The sequence below is a fragment of the Pezoporus wallicus genome, unplaced genomic scaffold, assembly GCF_028554395.1.
Source record: "Pezoporus wallicus isolate ANWC-B61680 ecotype Strahan unplaced genomic scaffold, APGP_CSIRO_Pwel_v1 contig_3486, whole genome shotgun sequence".
NCBI classification, from domain to species: domain Eukaryota; kingdom Metazoa; phylum Chordata; class Aves; order Psittaciformes; family Psittacidae; genus Pezoporus; species Pezoporus wallicus.
Window position 1 is genome coordinate 5,795,437 of NW_026642292.1, and position 17,760 is coordinate 5,813,196.

Genomic DNA, 17,760 nt, shown 5'->3' on the forward strand with positions numbered 1-17,760 from the left:
CTCAGGTGTAATTAAATGATTGGAATGATTTAGTTCCATAAATGCAAGTTAATTCATAAGCAAGCAACAAATATACTGGGAGTAATTACACGAAACATTGACAGTCTAAGCAGGGCATGTACCTCACGTGGGAGAATGCTGCCCTCTCCTGGCAGTAATAGACTATGGCACAGGAATGATTGGAGGCAGAATTCTGTCAAGAGGCTTATTTTACAGACTTTGTCTTCACAGATGAAATATGTTCTGCTAATTAATGGAATTTTTTGGTTTACATATACAGAAAATAAAAAAATTGTTGTTATCAGATTAAAACAACCTAACGATCAAAGTCAAAAAGAGAAACTTTTGGGGGCTCCCTCGGGTTTGCAGTAATTTTTCCACAGTAGTAAAAAAAAAATAAATAAAAACACAGTTAGTAAACAGAACAACAAAATATTCCATATACGAAGCATGTAAATTGCATTTTCTGAACACAAACGCTGCAATAGGTATCTAACTTATGCACAACACTTAGATATCATTCACAATGTACTTTTACAGTAGGTACTTTAAACGTGAGATATTTTTAGAACCAAAACTTATTGAACCATAATTATTCAGGCAGACTTAAACTTTGCCTCATCAACAACAATCAGAGCCTGGCCATGAAGGTTTTACCAGGATGAATCATCAGAAAAATTAAAAACAATTATTTTAAAGCTTTCCCTTCATTTGAAAACTCTGACAATATTCAATCTATCTAATAACCAAAAGAAATTAAAGCTAGAGATTAAAATAAAATATACTGGTAGATGGAGACAAAACTGAAAATAAGAAAATGAAATTGTAACCCAAAACTTAGAGTTAATTTTAGATCTCGAGATTATTTCCTTATGCACTATTTATTCAACGTGTGTTAGTGTTAAGACTACTGCTTGAACAACACACAAAGCTAAAAATAAAATAAAATACATTTGTCCTTATCTGTAGAATACGCAATAATAACGTAAAATTCACACTAAATATTTAAGCACAAACCACCTGCAAATATGAATGTAAATTATCCAGTATGTTCCTACTAATGAAAGAAACCCCAGATGTACCTGTTTAACACTACAGAAATAACAAATACTTCCCAGTGCTGCATACAGAAGCATGGGAGAAAAATCACATGCTGTGGTCAGTATATGACTATTCTCCACACAGATAAACTGCCTGTAAGAAAGCTTGATTCAAAAGCACCTGATCACTGTAAAAACCTGAAAATGTTCTTTACCAACAGCACTTTGACATAAAAATATTTCTTTGTCCCAGATCTCTGTGTATTTCAAAACAAACCCAAGTGGTACACAAATACCTTCACTGTTTCTTTACCTACTGTGGAAATGAAATAAATTATTTTAAGAAGTCATATTATTAAAAGTTTAAAATGTACAGCACATTTGCTTTGCCCTTTCATGTCATAGTCCTATTTTTCTATTCAAATCTTGTACACTGCAAGTTAATTGCTTTCGGAAACTACTTATTATTCATGTAAAAATTAATGTGCCGATGTGTTTAAATCCTTTTAAATGACCATTCATGCATCTTTCTTCTGTAAGTACCAAAGAAATCTGTCAAAGATATCAATGCAAGACGGTCTTAGAGAAAGTTCCAATAAAGATTTTTTCTGCTAACATAAGATTTTCATTTTTGTCAACTTTACTTAAATTCCATTAATTTTTTAAGCTGCTTTTAATAAATTCACAAGTAAAAAATTTTAGGCTCCACTGCCTGTCATTTGTGTTCCAGCTGACTTTATGAATATTAATAACAGTGTTATCCTGATTAAATAGGCTTCATATAAAATCCCTGTGAATCCTATAGCTCAGACATCTCATTTTTCCAACTCTTTATGAATTTGGATTCAGACATTAAACTGGAAAAAAACTTAAAAAACAGATTCAGTGGTACATTCGTGTACCCTTAAGCAAAAATTTAGATGTTCTAATGATTCAAATAATTAAAATAGATAGGACCACATATGGAGATTTCAGGCTTTCTGTAAACATGCAACATATTTTAACTCTAATGAAAATGTCAACACTTCACAGAACAAAGGATTAAGAATCTATTATGAAATAATAATAATAATGTCTATCCTTATCCCTACCTTAAACAACAGATGATACGATCTTAACTCTTCATATAAGGAGTGCTGATTTGCAGAAGTATTTCCCAAAGAGAAAGAAATTAGTGGATGCTTAATTACATAAGCATACACACAAAATACAAGAACATTCTAGTTTAGCATGGGTGCCCAGTGGAAAACAGCATTAACTTTTAATTGGTTTATACTTCAGCAAAACCAACCTTTTTCTACAGAATGTCAAATTGAAGTACACAAGAAATTTTAACATTATCCTATGAGATTCAGGCAGTCACAGTTTGCAACTGCCAAATTCGTTCCATGCTTGCACATTTGAATTATTTACATCTATGACAGATAAAAATGGAAAACTAAGCTCACTGCACTGCCTTCACTTTTTCATATAGTGCTAACTTCCTCACTCATTCAGGGATAGATACTGCAAAGATGGCCATCAAAGTATTTTGCCTTCCAGTACCTTGAAATATGAATGGATTTTAGGAAAAAACAAAACTAAACAAAATAATGGCTTACTGAAAAGAACTGCATTCCAGTGCCAGTTCTATTTACTCATCAACACAAACAACTAATAGAATTCAATAAAAACTAGAGGTATACAAAAATAACATACATCTGCAAGGTAGGAAGCATACGTGCTTTACTTGTGCAGTTCTGAACTGCTTTTATTACAGCTGTCGTGGTATTTCCACTTTCAGACGAAAAATCCCCCAGAGTGTCAGCATAATACATATTATACAAGGAGTACCCCACCATAACACCAACTTTAAAACATCTGTTGATGTTCAGAATCAAAAAGGCTATTGAGATCCTTCAATATAGAGCCCAAATAACTGCAAATCTCTGTTCCTTTGTCTTGCCTTGACAGGTTTTGAAAACAACTGCTGAATCATGGCCTTAGCCACTGCAACAAGAAGCAAACACTTGCCAGCATCAACCAAATCCACCTCTTCTTCACAAAAAGCCCTCAGGTCTTGGGAGACCTTTTCCACAAGGACAGCTACCCCAACTTCCCTGCTTCTGTTGGAACAAGAAACCAGCTCCTACTACCAAGCCAGTCTTTGTCCCTTTTAATGGTGCAGCTGACAGTCACCACTGACAGCGCAGGGTTGAAGCTAGGTAAGGGAGGTTAACACCATAGACTTTACAGGGGAATAACAAATTTTAGTATTATTTTACTAAGATTGATTAGATTACCAGGATCTCCTAAAATATCCCGAAACGTTTTTCCTCAGGGCAAGCTAAACGAAAAAACTTAATTTAGGAGGGTACACTACACAGAAACCAGTTATCTTCTAGAAGTTATTTCCCTAGGGAACAAACAGACAATTGTCTTACCCCATGTGGATGCCAAGTTTTGAGGCAATGATACACTCCTCCACAAAAGAGTCACATTTCTTCTTTAACTTAAGAAACTTCATGATAAATCAGAAATCTAAGACAACCTAAGTTAAAATTAGCTTTGGGCAGTTCTAAAAATACCAGTCAAAGAATAACTGAAATAACCAATTCACGTATTTGTCAAATGTAGAATAACACCCATCTGTTACATACCTGAAAGTTGTGAAATGGAACACACTTTGATATTTGATTACAGAAGTACTTATTTTCATAGAATCATAGAATAGTTAGGGTTGGAAAGGACCTTAAGATCATCTAGTTCCAACCCCCCTGCTGTGGGCAAGGACACCTCACACTAAATCGTATCACCCAAGGCCTCGTCCAACCTGGTCTTGAACACTGCCAGGAATGGAGCATTCACAACCTCCCTGGGCAACCTATTCCAGTGCCTCACCACCCTAACAGGAAAGAATTTCCTCCTTATATCCAACCTAACTTCCCCTGTTTAAGTTTTACCCCGTTACCCCTTGTCCTATCACTACAGTCTTTGTTGTATTCTGCTACTTTTATATGATTTTAAATACAAATAACTCATGCAAAATATTCTGTTTCTTTTCAAAAAAATATAAAACATTGGTAGGTGGATTAACCCCATAAGTGGATGAATGCAGCATGAGGAGTACTTCAAATTTTAAACTCCAGCACTGCTGCTACAAAGACTTCAAGATTTTGGTTTATGGAAGTAACTACATTATCTGGAAACTTGATAAAAACATATTCCCAAAGGGAAGAGACATCTAATAATCCCTGACTTCCCTCCCTTACTGATTCTTGGTCCAAAAGAGATGAGACATTTGCAGTTGCTTTCAACTAACCAACATAAATCAGAAAAGACACAGAGAACCAGGGCTCAGGTATTTTTACTCTGCTATTACAGCAGCTTCTTCACATTCACATTACAAAATTTGCATCTGATGCTTTTAAAAATGGCATTCACTAAGTCAAAGAATGCTCATTCTATAATGTCATGCTTTTGACAAAGGCAAGAGAGAAGGCATAAAAGTGCAGTTTCAACTGGTTTACAATAGGCTTTACCTATTCCTGAATTAAATTTAATTGGATAAAGGACATGCATTTTTCTCTATTTTTTTCTCCCTTACTTCTGCTACCAGTTCAGTGTCTTCAGTTTTCTCTTTACACATACCAGGAATTTTTTTTATGTGCGTATTAGATTACTAACAACCCTGTATCATTTCTCCCCTCCATTATATCCTCGCCCTCCCATTAACCATTGTAATTTATTTATTAAACAATCTTCAGCCTGCTCTGTTCACTTCTTTCTCAGTTTTTAGCTGTCCTTTGTTCTCCATTTCTTTCCTTTCTCCTTAGCTTTGCCTTTGTCTATTTTGACAATACATGCCTTTTCCTTATCTGCTTGCCCACCACCTCTGTGAAAGGTAAAGAAAACTGCAGAGGATCTTGTCAAAGACTGTTCTTTTTTTTCCCCAGATTTTCTCACCTTGGTGTGCATTTTGTGAAGTATTTTTTTTCTGCAACACCTCCATTAACATCATTTTCACTCTAATAATAAAACTACGATATGCTCTGCTCAAGTGTGGAACAGCCAGTTCATTTAGCCATCCTTCAGGTTTGCTGTAAACACTTCACTAGTCTTGTAGCTTAGTTATCATATCATTATGAGGAATGGCTGAGGGAACTGGGGTTGTTTAGTCTGGAGAGTACAAGGCTCAAGGGGGGACCCTATTGCTCTCTACAACTACGTGAAAGGAGGATGGAGAAAAGAGGTGGCTGGTCTCTTTTCCCAGGTAACAAGTGACAGGACAAGAGGAAATGGCCTCAGGCTGTGCCAGGGGAGGTTTAGACTGGATATTATGAAAAATTTCTTCAGCAAAAGGGTGATCAGATATTGGAACATACTGCTCAGGGCAGTAGTGGAATCACTGTGCCTGGAATTGTTCAAATGACGAGGTCGTGACATGGTTTAGTGGTGGACTTGGCAGTCCTGGGGTAATGGTTGGACTTGATGATCTTAAAGGCCTTTTTCAACCTAGTTAATTCTAGGTTATATACCGTTATAGGCAGCCAGACATGCATTTCTAAATGGTTTACAACCAGATCGTGATTTCCATAGCCTTAAAAAGAATATGCATATTAAAATATTATTATAAATATTTTAAAATATATTATTAAAATAGGATAAACATGTATATTTTAAATTAGATGTTGTCTTATCTAGAGTCTAATTAATAGGTAATACAGTATTTTAATACAATCAGCACTACATGGCAGTGAAGGCTACCTGCATGTTACCTCTGTTGACAACCTCACAGCCAGCAGACAAAGGGAAGTGATTAATATGCTTTACCTCGCACTTGTGAGACCACATCTGAAGTGCTGTATCCAGTCTGACCTTCTCATGGATATCCTGAAGCATGTCCAGCAGAGTGCCATGAAGAAGATTAGAGATCTGCAGCACACGACTTAAGAAGAATTTAAAAGAGCTAGATGGTTTTAATGAGAAAAGACTAAAAGGGGATTTTATTGGGTTTTAGCTGTCTTGTAGGCAAATACAGAGAAGACAAAGATTCTTCTCTTGGAGACAAGTTGTAACACAGAAAACTCTAAGAATTATAGATAAAGAGATTTTTCACAGTGAAGAAGGAACAAGTTGTTCAGAGAGGTTAGAGAATCTCCATTTCTGAAGATGTGCAAAACTCATATGGATACAGCAACCTAACTGATCTAACTTTGGAGATGGCCCCATTCTGAGCAGAGGTGTGAACTAGTTGATATTCAGAGGTCACTTCCTGTCTGCCTATTTTAGTATACTAAAGTTTGAAATAAAACAAAAAAAAATAGAACTAGCATTTCTACCATAAACTAAATTCTGGGTTGCTTTCTGCTTTAGAGGGTAGGAAAGGGGGGGGGTGGGGGGTGGGAATCAAGAACAAGAAACCAAGAACACAACCAAGGATGACCAATGCGGCAGACAGGCAGAATGACAGGAGGGAGAAAACTGCAACAGCAGCATCTGTGCAGCATTTTAAGGACTACTTGTCCTGAGCACCCCATTTGTTCCAGTCTACTATATGACTGGATGATGTGGCATTAGGCCAAATGTCAAATGCTGGTTTGCACATCATCCTTCAGCAATCCAAAACTGGACCAGTGATACAGATATTCCACCTGACTTTCTGAAAGCATTTGTCTCAAGCCCTACAAAATCCATGACCCTCCCAAACTTAAGAAAAGGTCACTGTGACTAAAGAAGAGAAAAGCTAACTATGGGAATTATCCAAGAAACATTTGAGTCTACAGTGTTTATGTTTGCAAAATTCATTGTATACTATAGTCAACATCTTGAAATTCCCAAATAATAATTTATCAGAGATAAGTTGCTAGCCTAGATTTTAGCATAAAAGCAAAAATAAAGTCACAGAACATTAAAGGCCCATAATAATGAGAAGTGATAACTTAGTGCCAGATTCATAAACCACTAGCATAAGCAATAGTATTAAGCAGAAATTATATTTCTCTTGCCAAAAGCATTACAATTTAATTGTTCAGCTGCCTTCACAGAAAGAAAGATTGAACAGAGACTTAGTGAAGAAAAGGAGGCAACAACCACACTAAAGCAGAGAAGTCCATTTATCCAGCCAACTCGCATTCCTTATAGAACATTCAAATAGCACAGTTTTTCCTGACAGCAAACACACCAAAAATAAAAAGCATAAAAGCTACATTGTGGATATTGGAGCCCAACCAAGAACTACCATGAGCACTGAACATGCAGAGGCCTGTCAGAAACGTGCCAACCTTTCAAGACGCAGTCCTTTGCATGGGGACTGAGAGGGGCCCATCAGTCTCTCAAGGGAAATACAGCTGCACCAGCTATGCATCTGTCAGACTGTTTCGAATAGTATGAAAACACAAATGCACCTCTGCTGCTGTCATAAACCAACATATTCAGTGCACTGGTTCTAGTCCAGATTATTTATTCACTCAAATTCAACAGTGTACACTTCAGCTGCTGAAGAGAATCATATCACCTGAAATTTTACAAGCTAAAAAGTTCAGAGAAATATAACACTGACTCCAGATCAGCCACATTTGTTCCTTATAAGCGAATTAACTAAGCTGCAATTTTCTTAGATGTCCATCTGAAGAGAAAGCTATCCTTTAACTAAAAGCATAACTGCTGCCTAAACTACACTTGCACAGCAATGAGGGTACTGGAACATAGTGCTGCTCAGTTGTGAACACAGACATACATTGTGACTCAATAAACATATAGTATCTCCACAACTTCTATTTTTTTTTTTTTAAATCTAGCAACTAGATCCAGTATGTAGGGCCTTCACTATGAGTAGAAACTTCATCCTTTCAAGCAAGAAGTAACAGGAGTTACAGAGAACAGCACACTTCAGGACCTGTGTCCAAAAAAGAGCAAAGCTGGTGAAGGGTCTAGAGTACAAGTCCTGTGAGGAGTGGCTGAGAGAACTGGGATTGTTTAGTCTGGAGAAGAGAAGGTTCAAGGGAGACCGTATTGCTTTCTACAACTACCTGAAAAGAGGTTGCAGTGAGGTGTCAGTCTCTTGTCCCAAGTAACAAGCAATAGGATGGGAGGAAATGGCTTCAGCTTGCTCCAGGGAGGTTTAGATTGGCTATAACCGAAAGGGTTACCAAGCATTGGAACAGGCTGCCCAGGGAAGTAGTTGAGTCACATCCCTGGAGGTACTTAAAAGATGGGCAGACCCACAGGGACATGGTTAAGCAGTGAACTTGGCAGCATTAGGTTTATGGTTGGACTTGATGATCTTAAAGGTCTTTTTCAATCTAAAATATTCTATGATTCTATGCATGTTACACTCTAACAACACCTTAGAGCATTTTCAGTACCTGTGTATTGGCTGTGCGTTACAACATGCTTAACATGTATGATATATGACATGGCCTATCATGTGTTATTGCTTTTTAAGGTATGATTAGCAGGCTAGTGTTTTTAAAAACTCAATCCTTCCCTGAAATTTACTGCAACATCAAAGAAACCTGAAGGCCAGAACAATTTAAAATAGCAAGCTATACATCCAGAAATGGTCTTGGAAAATCAGAGAAAACCCATATATTCTGAGGTGGGCCAGAACTTCATGAGAATCAGAGATGAGTCAGCAGAATTTAAGTCTGTTGACCATGTCCAGAATTTAACTGGAAGCTAAAAATCATGGAGGCTAAACCTGCAAAATCTTAGTACCATGAAGTTATTGCACTGTTACCTGTTCTTGCACCAACAAAGGAAAGTACAAGATTAAAGGGGAGTTGCCATTGACTCCAAATCAGCATCAGGCAGCTGGTTAGAAAAACTAATACCAACCAACAAAAAAAAAAAACACACAACAAAAAACCTTAGCACTAGCTGACGTTAAAGGCATTTAAATCATCAGTCACATTATCATGGACATTTCTGACGGTGGATCATTCTCCCTGGCAAATTTATGAAAGCAATGCAAAACATGACCATATACCAGCTTCCAAACCAAACTGCTGCAATATTTTTGTTTACATCAGGGGAAACAATACATGTCTCCCTTTAACCCTAGTTTGGAAAAGATCCAAAACTTTCTCTCGCTGAAACATACAAAAAACAAAAAAAAAAAAGAAAAAAATCTTCACCTAGTAGGAAGGAAATGCCTACTGGGGGGGGGGGGGGGGATCTCCATCTAAAATGTTGACATTAGAAACAATGGAGAAGTCAAAGAAAAATGTCTTCTAAAGAGAGGTGTAGGACAAATATAAGCACAGGCAGAAGTGTCAGATCACCCATAACAAAAGCTGCCATTTCTGTTCTTGTTCAACCAATGAGAGTCCAGCTTGTTTTCTGAAATATGAATTTGAATACACAGATTGTTCTCATGCCTCAATCTTGTCATAATTTATAATAATATACACAACATTACAGGGAATGAGATAAACATCACAGGGAATAAAGAAGATGGACAGACTTACAACAAACATTTCTTTACTGGGTTTTGAAAAAAGGTCATTTTGAACCCTCAGTAAGCACATTATTCAGGCAAAACCATCAAGGTAATTTACAGTGAAGAAGCCTTAAAGAATTCCACTGAGAACGTAAGCTACAGAAAGAGGGTCATACAAGTTGAAGATTGCCCAACTGAGAGAAAAAGTTCTTCCTGGGGGTTCTGAGCCTTAAAGTAAGATTCTTGCCACACAAACAAATGAAAAAAAAAAAAAAATCCTGGAATAAATCAAGACCTGGGATTATCTAGCCAGTTTCAGCAAGATTATTCTCTTCATCTTTCTGTGAAAAGGAACAGATGGATATTCTCTTCTTTCTCACAACCTCATCATAAACTCAGGTATCTTGCATTTGTTATCCCTTGATTCATCAAGCTATATTACTGTTTTCATTGCCAAAACATTTGACACCAGAGGTGAAAAGAAGAAATTATGTAAGGTTGCAGAGAGCTGAGACAGCAACTGAAACTTGGCCCCACACCAGTTATGCCTGGGTGGAGCAAAGGAGCTCTAAATCCACTTGCTAGATGAAGGAAGAAAAATCCTTCCTTAGCACTTCTGAAAACCAGGCTTATTCTGATAACTGCTTTCTCTTGCACATAATTGTGAGGAACAGTTTGAGGCTTGTTTGTCAGAGATTCCGGGCACTTCAAGTTGCACTTCTTGGCATCCATTTAAAAAAAAAAAAAAAAAAAAAAAAAAAAAAATCAAAAAAATAAAAAATATAAAAACCCAACCAAAACTTAACATAAGACTTAAAAGTTTTTTCTTCAGTGTTTTCAGGATGGGCTGAAAAACACACCTACTCTTAGACATCCATTAATAGGCACGTCCCTAAAAACCTGTTCCTCAAGACATTTGAGAAGTCCAGAGACCCTACAAGTAGCAAGCTCATGCTCTAATCACAATTTTTTTTTTAGTCAGATGAGATATGGCTTTGTTTCAAGCATTTTGGATAACATTAGTTAATTTTTATGAACTTCTTTATAACTGGAGTTTAACACTAGTCTGAATTAATTTCTATTGCAATTGGACAAAAAATTTTCTTTCCTTTACAGTATCACATTCCTGTATTAGTAAACAGTGACAATTTTACATAGAATTATATTACATAGGGTTACAGTTAAAAAACACAAACAAAACCATCAATCACTGGGCTGTTTGTATTACACACGGGACTCATAAGAGCTGATCTTTCTAATGGACCGAGTGGCTGTGCTATTGGAAAGAAATTGCAATATTTAATAATAAATGGGTTCTCAATAAAGTACCTGATTTGGTGGAGGGCTCTGTAAGAGGACTAACTTTTAAGATAAATTAGGAGGTATATTACACCAAGTAGAAAACAAGCTACTGGGCAGATATAACTGGAGGGGAACCTCAGTATGATAGTAGCATACACTATTATTAGTAAGTTTTCTCTCATAAGTGCAAGACAGCGAATGTTTGCCAAAAGAATTTTACATCCAGGAGGGTTTTTGAAATACAAAAGATACTTTTAAACTATGAAGAGAATTATAATTTTTGCCTAATATTTAGTAACCTTCAGACACTGTAATTCCACTTCAGATCCTAGAAAAACATTCTGGAGACAAATATTAGTCTACCACTGGATAGTGAAGAGGAGGAACAAAATTACATTTCAAGGGGAAACTGTTAATTAGAGTTACCTTGTACACCTGCACAGCAGTCACCTTCAGTACAGTGTGAGAAAGTGTTACACCCCCACAACTGTGTTTATTCTTGCTATGATCAAATTCTGAGTCCATAAAGCAAGAAGCTGAAGTTTGCTCCCAGGCATATTTATATCATGCTACTGCAGTGCGAAAAACCTAACTTAAACATCCTTAACTGGTTGACCACATATCCTGGTATAAGAGAGTCTCTTGATGCATCCACTGAACCCTAGTCCATAAAAATTACAACAAAGGAATCCTTAGTGGGTGCTCCATTCTTTTACATTGCTGGGGTGGCATGAACAAATTAGTGGACTGGGTGCACTAGTAGTGCCCTTTCACAGTTGTACTGCCTCAGAAATACTCTCATTATGAACCTGTAAGAAATCCCATTTTATCAAAAAATGAAAAGTGAATGTATTTTCACAGGGAGCTGCATTTCCATACCTGTCCTGCTGTCTAATCAATATTTGCCATTTGGAAAGAAAGCCTGATCACATGAGAGGCAGACCTCAGCAATCCAATCATCATAGCATCATAGAATCAGCCTAGCAAATGAAAGCTGCTGAGCTACTGCCTATGCAGAAGCTTATCAAATGCTATACTAGAACTTTGTACTTGTTAACCCATTTGTTATGCAAACCCTTTTACCTTGAAGCCTACCTGACAAACCAAAGCAGATCCTGATCCTGTCACAGTGGCTCTTCCTTTTGCTGAAGTGGAACAAAAGTGGAACAAGTTACTAGCTTAGAAATGACAACTTCTGAAGAAAGCAAAAGGCCATTTGTAATCCCAGCACTTATCTAGAAGAGCTGTTCAGTGACACCCGACCAGCACCCTAGGGCTGTTCATTGCCACTACTCTCTGATCTAACTCAGGTAACTGTGGCAAATTACTGACCTCAGTGACACTGGTACTTTGACAGAACCCCGGAAAACCTGGAGTCTGTAAGAAGCAAAAGATGTAAAACTGTTTCTGAATAATAAAGGCAGCTGATTAAGACATGTTTCAACCCAGAACTTCTGAAAATTGCCCAGCTTGACAAGATACCTGTCAGGTCTAGCAGCATTTTTTGTGGATGCTGTCAAGTCTGTTTCTTATTACCCTAGGACTCAGCAGCTTGAACACACTACAACCTGTCACTGAATGCTAAACTTTATTTGTTGAATATTTGTGGCAAAATCAGCAGCAGTCATTTCAGTTGATACCTACATGTATCAAATTTCACCTTGCAATTTGTTTACTTAGATAATTTTCTTTAGTTCAGACTGACATAGACAGTCACCTGAGTTACCCGAGAGTAATCTACCTCCTTAGAGGGTAAAATCATCAACAGCATCAATTCTCTGGGAGGACCGAGAATCCATTTTATTGTCCTGCCAAATCTGAAAACCAGCTAAATTTCCTTCAAGATACACCAGAAATCCAATTCTGGATAAAATAAGCCTTCCTGATAGAAGATGCTCCTGATAGAAGCAATTTATTACAGAAATGTTTTCTCAAATCAAGGGATCAATTGTCTACACAGCTTTTGGATCCCATCAATTACACCTCCAGCACAAACAAGGCCATTTGAATGGGGACATTCTAATTTGTCAACATTATTGCAGCAACAGTTCCATGCATTAATCTCTTTTTAACAATGACATATTAATTTGGCTACAGATAATACATGGGAGTATGCTCAGAGTGTTAATACCTATTCACTCAACTGAAAATCAAAAATACTCAAAGTTCTAATAATATAGTGCAAGTAAAGAAGGTGCTTATCAGTTTCATTTTATTCACTTGATACTTCACACAGCAGCAATGTGTTTTGCAAGTGAAGGGGTTTCCATTTACTGACCTTGGCATTCATAAGGACCATACTGTGATTTACATTGAAAATTCCAAGCCTTTATCTGATCTTATAAATAAATGTAAAATACATAAAACAATTATCCTAGTGTAAAATTGAATTTTATCTCTCTGTAACCAGCTTTTGTCTATGCTACATATGTCTATGTTTGAATACAATTCAAAATTAATAATAGGTATAATTTATTTTCTGACTTTTCATTATCTTGACATTTAAAAAATCTTTCTTTTTTATATACCTAGGCTTTAATTTTATCTAGGGCTTCAACCCCAAGTTCCTTTTCAGACATGTACAATGTGTCTTACAGAATATCTGTTCAAGGAATAAGCCTGCTCAAAGAATAGATCGGCCATTTAGCAGACCAAAAGAAAACCAGTATAAAGAAAAAAATATTTTGTAACAAAGAAAAATACCACATTAGGAGAGAAAAATGCAGTCCTGCATGTAAACGACAGAAAAACACGTATTAGAAGAAACCACAAGTTACAGTGAAGAATTAGAAGTAGAAAGTAGAGTTCAGAAGTTGGTGGTTCTGAATAACACACAGCTTAATTTTTTTTTTTTTTTTTTTTTTTTAATAGCTGTAGAAGATAACCAAGAAAGCCTCTTTTCTATTAAAGGGCAGTCACAACTTTACATTGAATGCCATAGCTTTAGCAGTTTAATATAGAGATTAGTCTAACCTGGACATAAGCTTTCCAGTGGTTCATAAAAAAATCCCTTTTACCAAGCAATTTTGGGGGCTTAAATATAAATTATGCAAATGCACCAACCTAACAAAATACTTTGTTTTCTTAGCACAATTAATTAACATCACTTTGACTAACCATCCCCAATGTTCTACTACCTCAGGCATGTGTATGTTGACTTCAAAGAAAGTCAACTGTGCCTCAAGTCCTCAGTACCACGCAGGCTCACGTATACTTTGTATGGAAGTGCTATGGTTTAAACAGAAACTTTCTTTTGAGGAAAACAAAAGGCTCAGAATTAAAGAAGGTCAGGGAGAAAAAAAAAATAAAAATATAAAAACACCAAGAAAAATTTCTTTTTTCCAAGGTGCAGACAGGCAACAAAAGCAAGGAGCCCAATACAGCCAGCTACATGTACACAAATACACGCAGTAATTCATGAAAAAATATCCCAAAGAGACTTTGATGAATAAATACAAAGAATGGCAAGCTATATAGGCTGATAGCAAAATTGCCACTTTTCATACAGGTCAAGCAGAATTCCACAAGCCCGGCTGCTCCACGCAAAGCCAGACTGGCCTCACCAGTGCCATGTGCGTACTGGCAGCAGGATTCCTTCATGTCTGCAGCAAATGAAGCTGCTCACTGGGCCTTTGTGATTAGAGGAGGAATCTCATAACCATGGTGGTCTCTGTAGTAGTCTTGTAGACTACTACAAGTAAAAACAACACATCCCAAAATGAGTATCCCTTGGTTTGAAGTGGCTCTGATCAGGATGAGGCATGTTTACAAAGCAGTCCCTTGAATACCTTGTTATAAACACATGTGGAGAAAATAAGATGAAAGAACACTGTAGTTAACTGAATAAAGGTTAAGGAAAATAAACAGTATTTTTTCAGCTTAGCATTTATTTGTGAACTGCTGGTGCAATGCTATGCTTGACAGAAAAGCTATGAGGTTTTTGGTTGCTTGACAAGACAATCTACAAGCTTGAATGAAATGTTCAGCTTAAGGAATCAGAATAAATCTGATGACTGATGTGCTACTGAATGTGACAGACTGTCATCTGTTTTAAACAGGATCTCTGTAGGATATACTAAAAGCAATTTTTTTTTCCATTATATTAAACATACTAAGACTTTCCCCAATGAATTCTAGCTAATCTATTAAAACACAAGATCTTCTCAAACTCTTGCCATTTCAATAAAATAATGGAATAGCTAATTGATTTACTTGCCTAATTCATTCATGCTGACACTGTACTTCTGATTAATTGACATCCAGTCCACAAAAGCCTACAACAAAAATTATTACTTTTACTTCCCAAATTAACTATAAAATTATAAGATATGAGCAATAAGTGATTAAAGCAGCTTAACTGAGCCCACTTCATATATACAGTTCCATATATAGAAATACCAAATTATTGATCTGTTATCAAAGCAAATAAATACATTCTTAATTGAGTCAGGAAAAAAATTAGTAGTATCTTTTTCATATTACCAGCAGATTTTATAAAAAATAGGTACAGGCATTACTCAATAGCTTTTTAAAAATCAAGGAAAAATGAACAGAAGTCCTACAGTGAAACAGTAGTGAAACAGATAGGTAGCACTAGATTAGAAGACACAAACTCTAGTTTTAATCTGGGAAAATCCTTAAAGATCCAAATACATTATTTTAAGTACATGATAGCATCATGGAATGGTTTGGTTTGGAAGGGACCTTAAAGAGAATCTTGCTCCAATCCCCCTGCCTTCCGCAGGGACACCTTCCACTAGACCAGCTTGCTCCAAGCACCATCCAGCCTGGCCTTGAACACTGCCAGGGATGGGCAGCCTGTTACAGTAATTCACCATTCTCACAGTGAAGAACTTCTCTCTCACATCTAATCTAAATATATATGCACACATACACACACTTGTATAAACAATGCAAAATATGATAAAATATTCTGGAAGGCAATTTGTGCTATTTTAAAAAAACATACAAGCATCAAAACCCTTGTAAAGGTCTAGGCTCAAAGGGGAATATCTCTTCTTTATCAGACTGTAAACAGTTCCTCTGGGAATTACTGAGGTGCTTTACCATCTCCTGGAGATGATGACTCAAATCTGGCCTACAAACAAAAAATAAAGAAAAAGGGATTTAGTGACATTCACCTGGAATGTGTGCCTTAGATACAGGGAGCAGGCAAAACTGCTCATAGGTGGATAAAGAGCAATAACATCAGTTTGAACCACACTGCATTTACAAACCTGAACAGGGAAGCCAGCACAACTGCCCGGCTTGTACAATCTGCTTCTAAAACGGAATGAAAATCAAACCATCACCACAGTAATCCAAATCTTTGAAAGGCTATGTGTCACAGATGCACACCATTTAAGATATTTTAGCTACTGGGTGAACTTCCCCCTTAGCTGGTTAATTTATGTTCAAGTAAAATTTCATACCACACATTTCTAAAAACAGAACAGTCCATATTGTTTAGCTCATAAATGTCAGTATTAGACCAATTTGCCTTGCTAATTTCCCATACTGCTTTACAAGAGTACCACCACTACTAGTAATTAGCCCAGCAGGAAACCTGTATCTAGGCATGGACCAGATTGCAAGCATGTACTGCCAGAACAGAGAATTAGCATTCTGAAAGATGCACTGCATTAGAGCTAGTGAGTTTATGTGTCTGAATGAATGTTAAACTCAGAATACTAAAGCTGTGCCCAGTCCTGCTGCTAAGATGCAAATTTAAGCTATAAAAAGTTCAAGGACCTCAGTCAAAATAGTGTTTGCAAGACTGAAGTTGTCTAGGTGTCCCATCTCCTCTCCATTTGCAGTCAGAAACCACACAGACCTCAGAAGACAACAGACCTTTTTCAGTCAGTTATAGCTGATCAATACTATAAACAAATTTGTTTCAGTTACCACCTGAGATTTTTTGGATTAAGAGAAATGGAACCAGAGTCTAGAAGCTCTGATTCTTCTCAAAGCTTTTCAAAATTCCTAGCTCCACACTTCTATCATCTTCCCTGGGTCAAAACATCAGACCTCACTGCAACCTCTGCTATTCAGCCTGTATTGTGCTTCCCTGCTAAATGCTTCAGGCACTACATAAAATCTCTCAAAAGAATCAGGTGCTGATACACAAGGAATGCTGAGCATGCACAGAGGTGGTCTCCACTTTCTCCACGGCAACTGCCAAATTCAACTGATGCATCAAGCACAGAAAAACATCTGTTATCAGTCATCTTTTCATGATGCTCTCTATGCACTAGCAGGTGCAAGGATTGCTGCTTCTGAGTTTTGTTTTTTAAAAACATTTTAAGGCCAAGTTTAATGAAGGCTTGGTTTCTTAACCCCAACTTTTTAATGACCAGTAAACCCACCCTGTTGATTCTACCAGTTATTTCATGCTTCATACAAGATTATTAAGCTCCTCTTTTTCTTCTAAGGGCAAACATTCATTGGAATGTCATTTTCTGGACATTTTGTCTTTTCAGCTCTACCCTGTAGCAGAAAGCGTTACCGCCAAACTTTTCCTGAAAAAGCTTCCTCCTCTCCAAATACGATCTTCCTTTAAGAACATGAGCTAAAACTTTGTAACCATTCCCCTGAAGGGCAAAAAAATCTATTTTTATATACACATCAAATATTTATATTCCTCTACAGCTTCCTTTCTGTGCTAATATCACTGTTTCAAAGAACACAAAAACATTACTACTCTAACAATGCCTCAAAATAAAGAGGTATGTTCATTCTCAAACAAACCAAGGATGGCTTAAGATACATTTTAATGCCAAACCCACATGCTGAAACTTCATTTGCATGTCAAAAGTCACTGTAGTGACCAACTGCTGCATAGAAGCCAAATTTCTTCCAATTTACTAAAATAAAAATTAAAAATTGACACTGTAACAGATGATATTTATATAAATTTATATGCTCCTCAAAAATTTAAGATGTACACACAGCTAAGCTTCTAACATCAATACATGCTTTGATAAATTCACAGCATGC

General features: G+C 36.7%; 1 protein-coding gene across 4 annotated transcripts in view; it reads right to left on the reverse strand.

Annotated features, from left to right (window-relative positions):
• The window catches only part of MIPOL1 (mirror-image polydactyly 1), a 189,888-nt gene that overhangs the window by 155,879 nt on the left and 16,249 nt on the right, over positions 1–17,760 (reverse strand). The gene's annotated exons all lie outside the window — the stretch shown is intronic.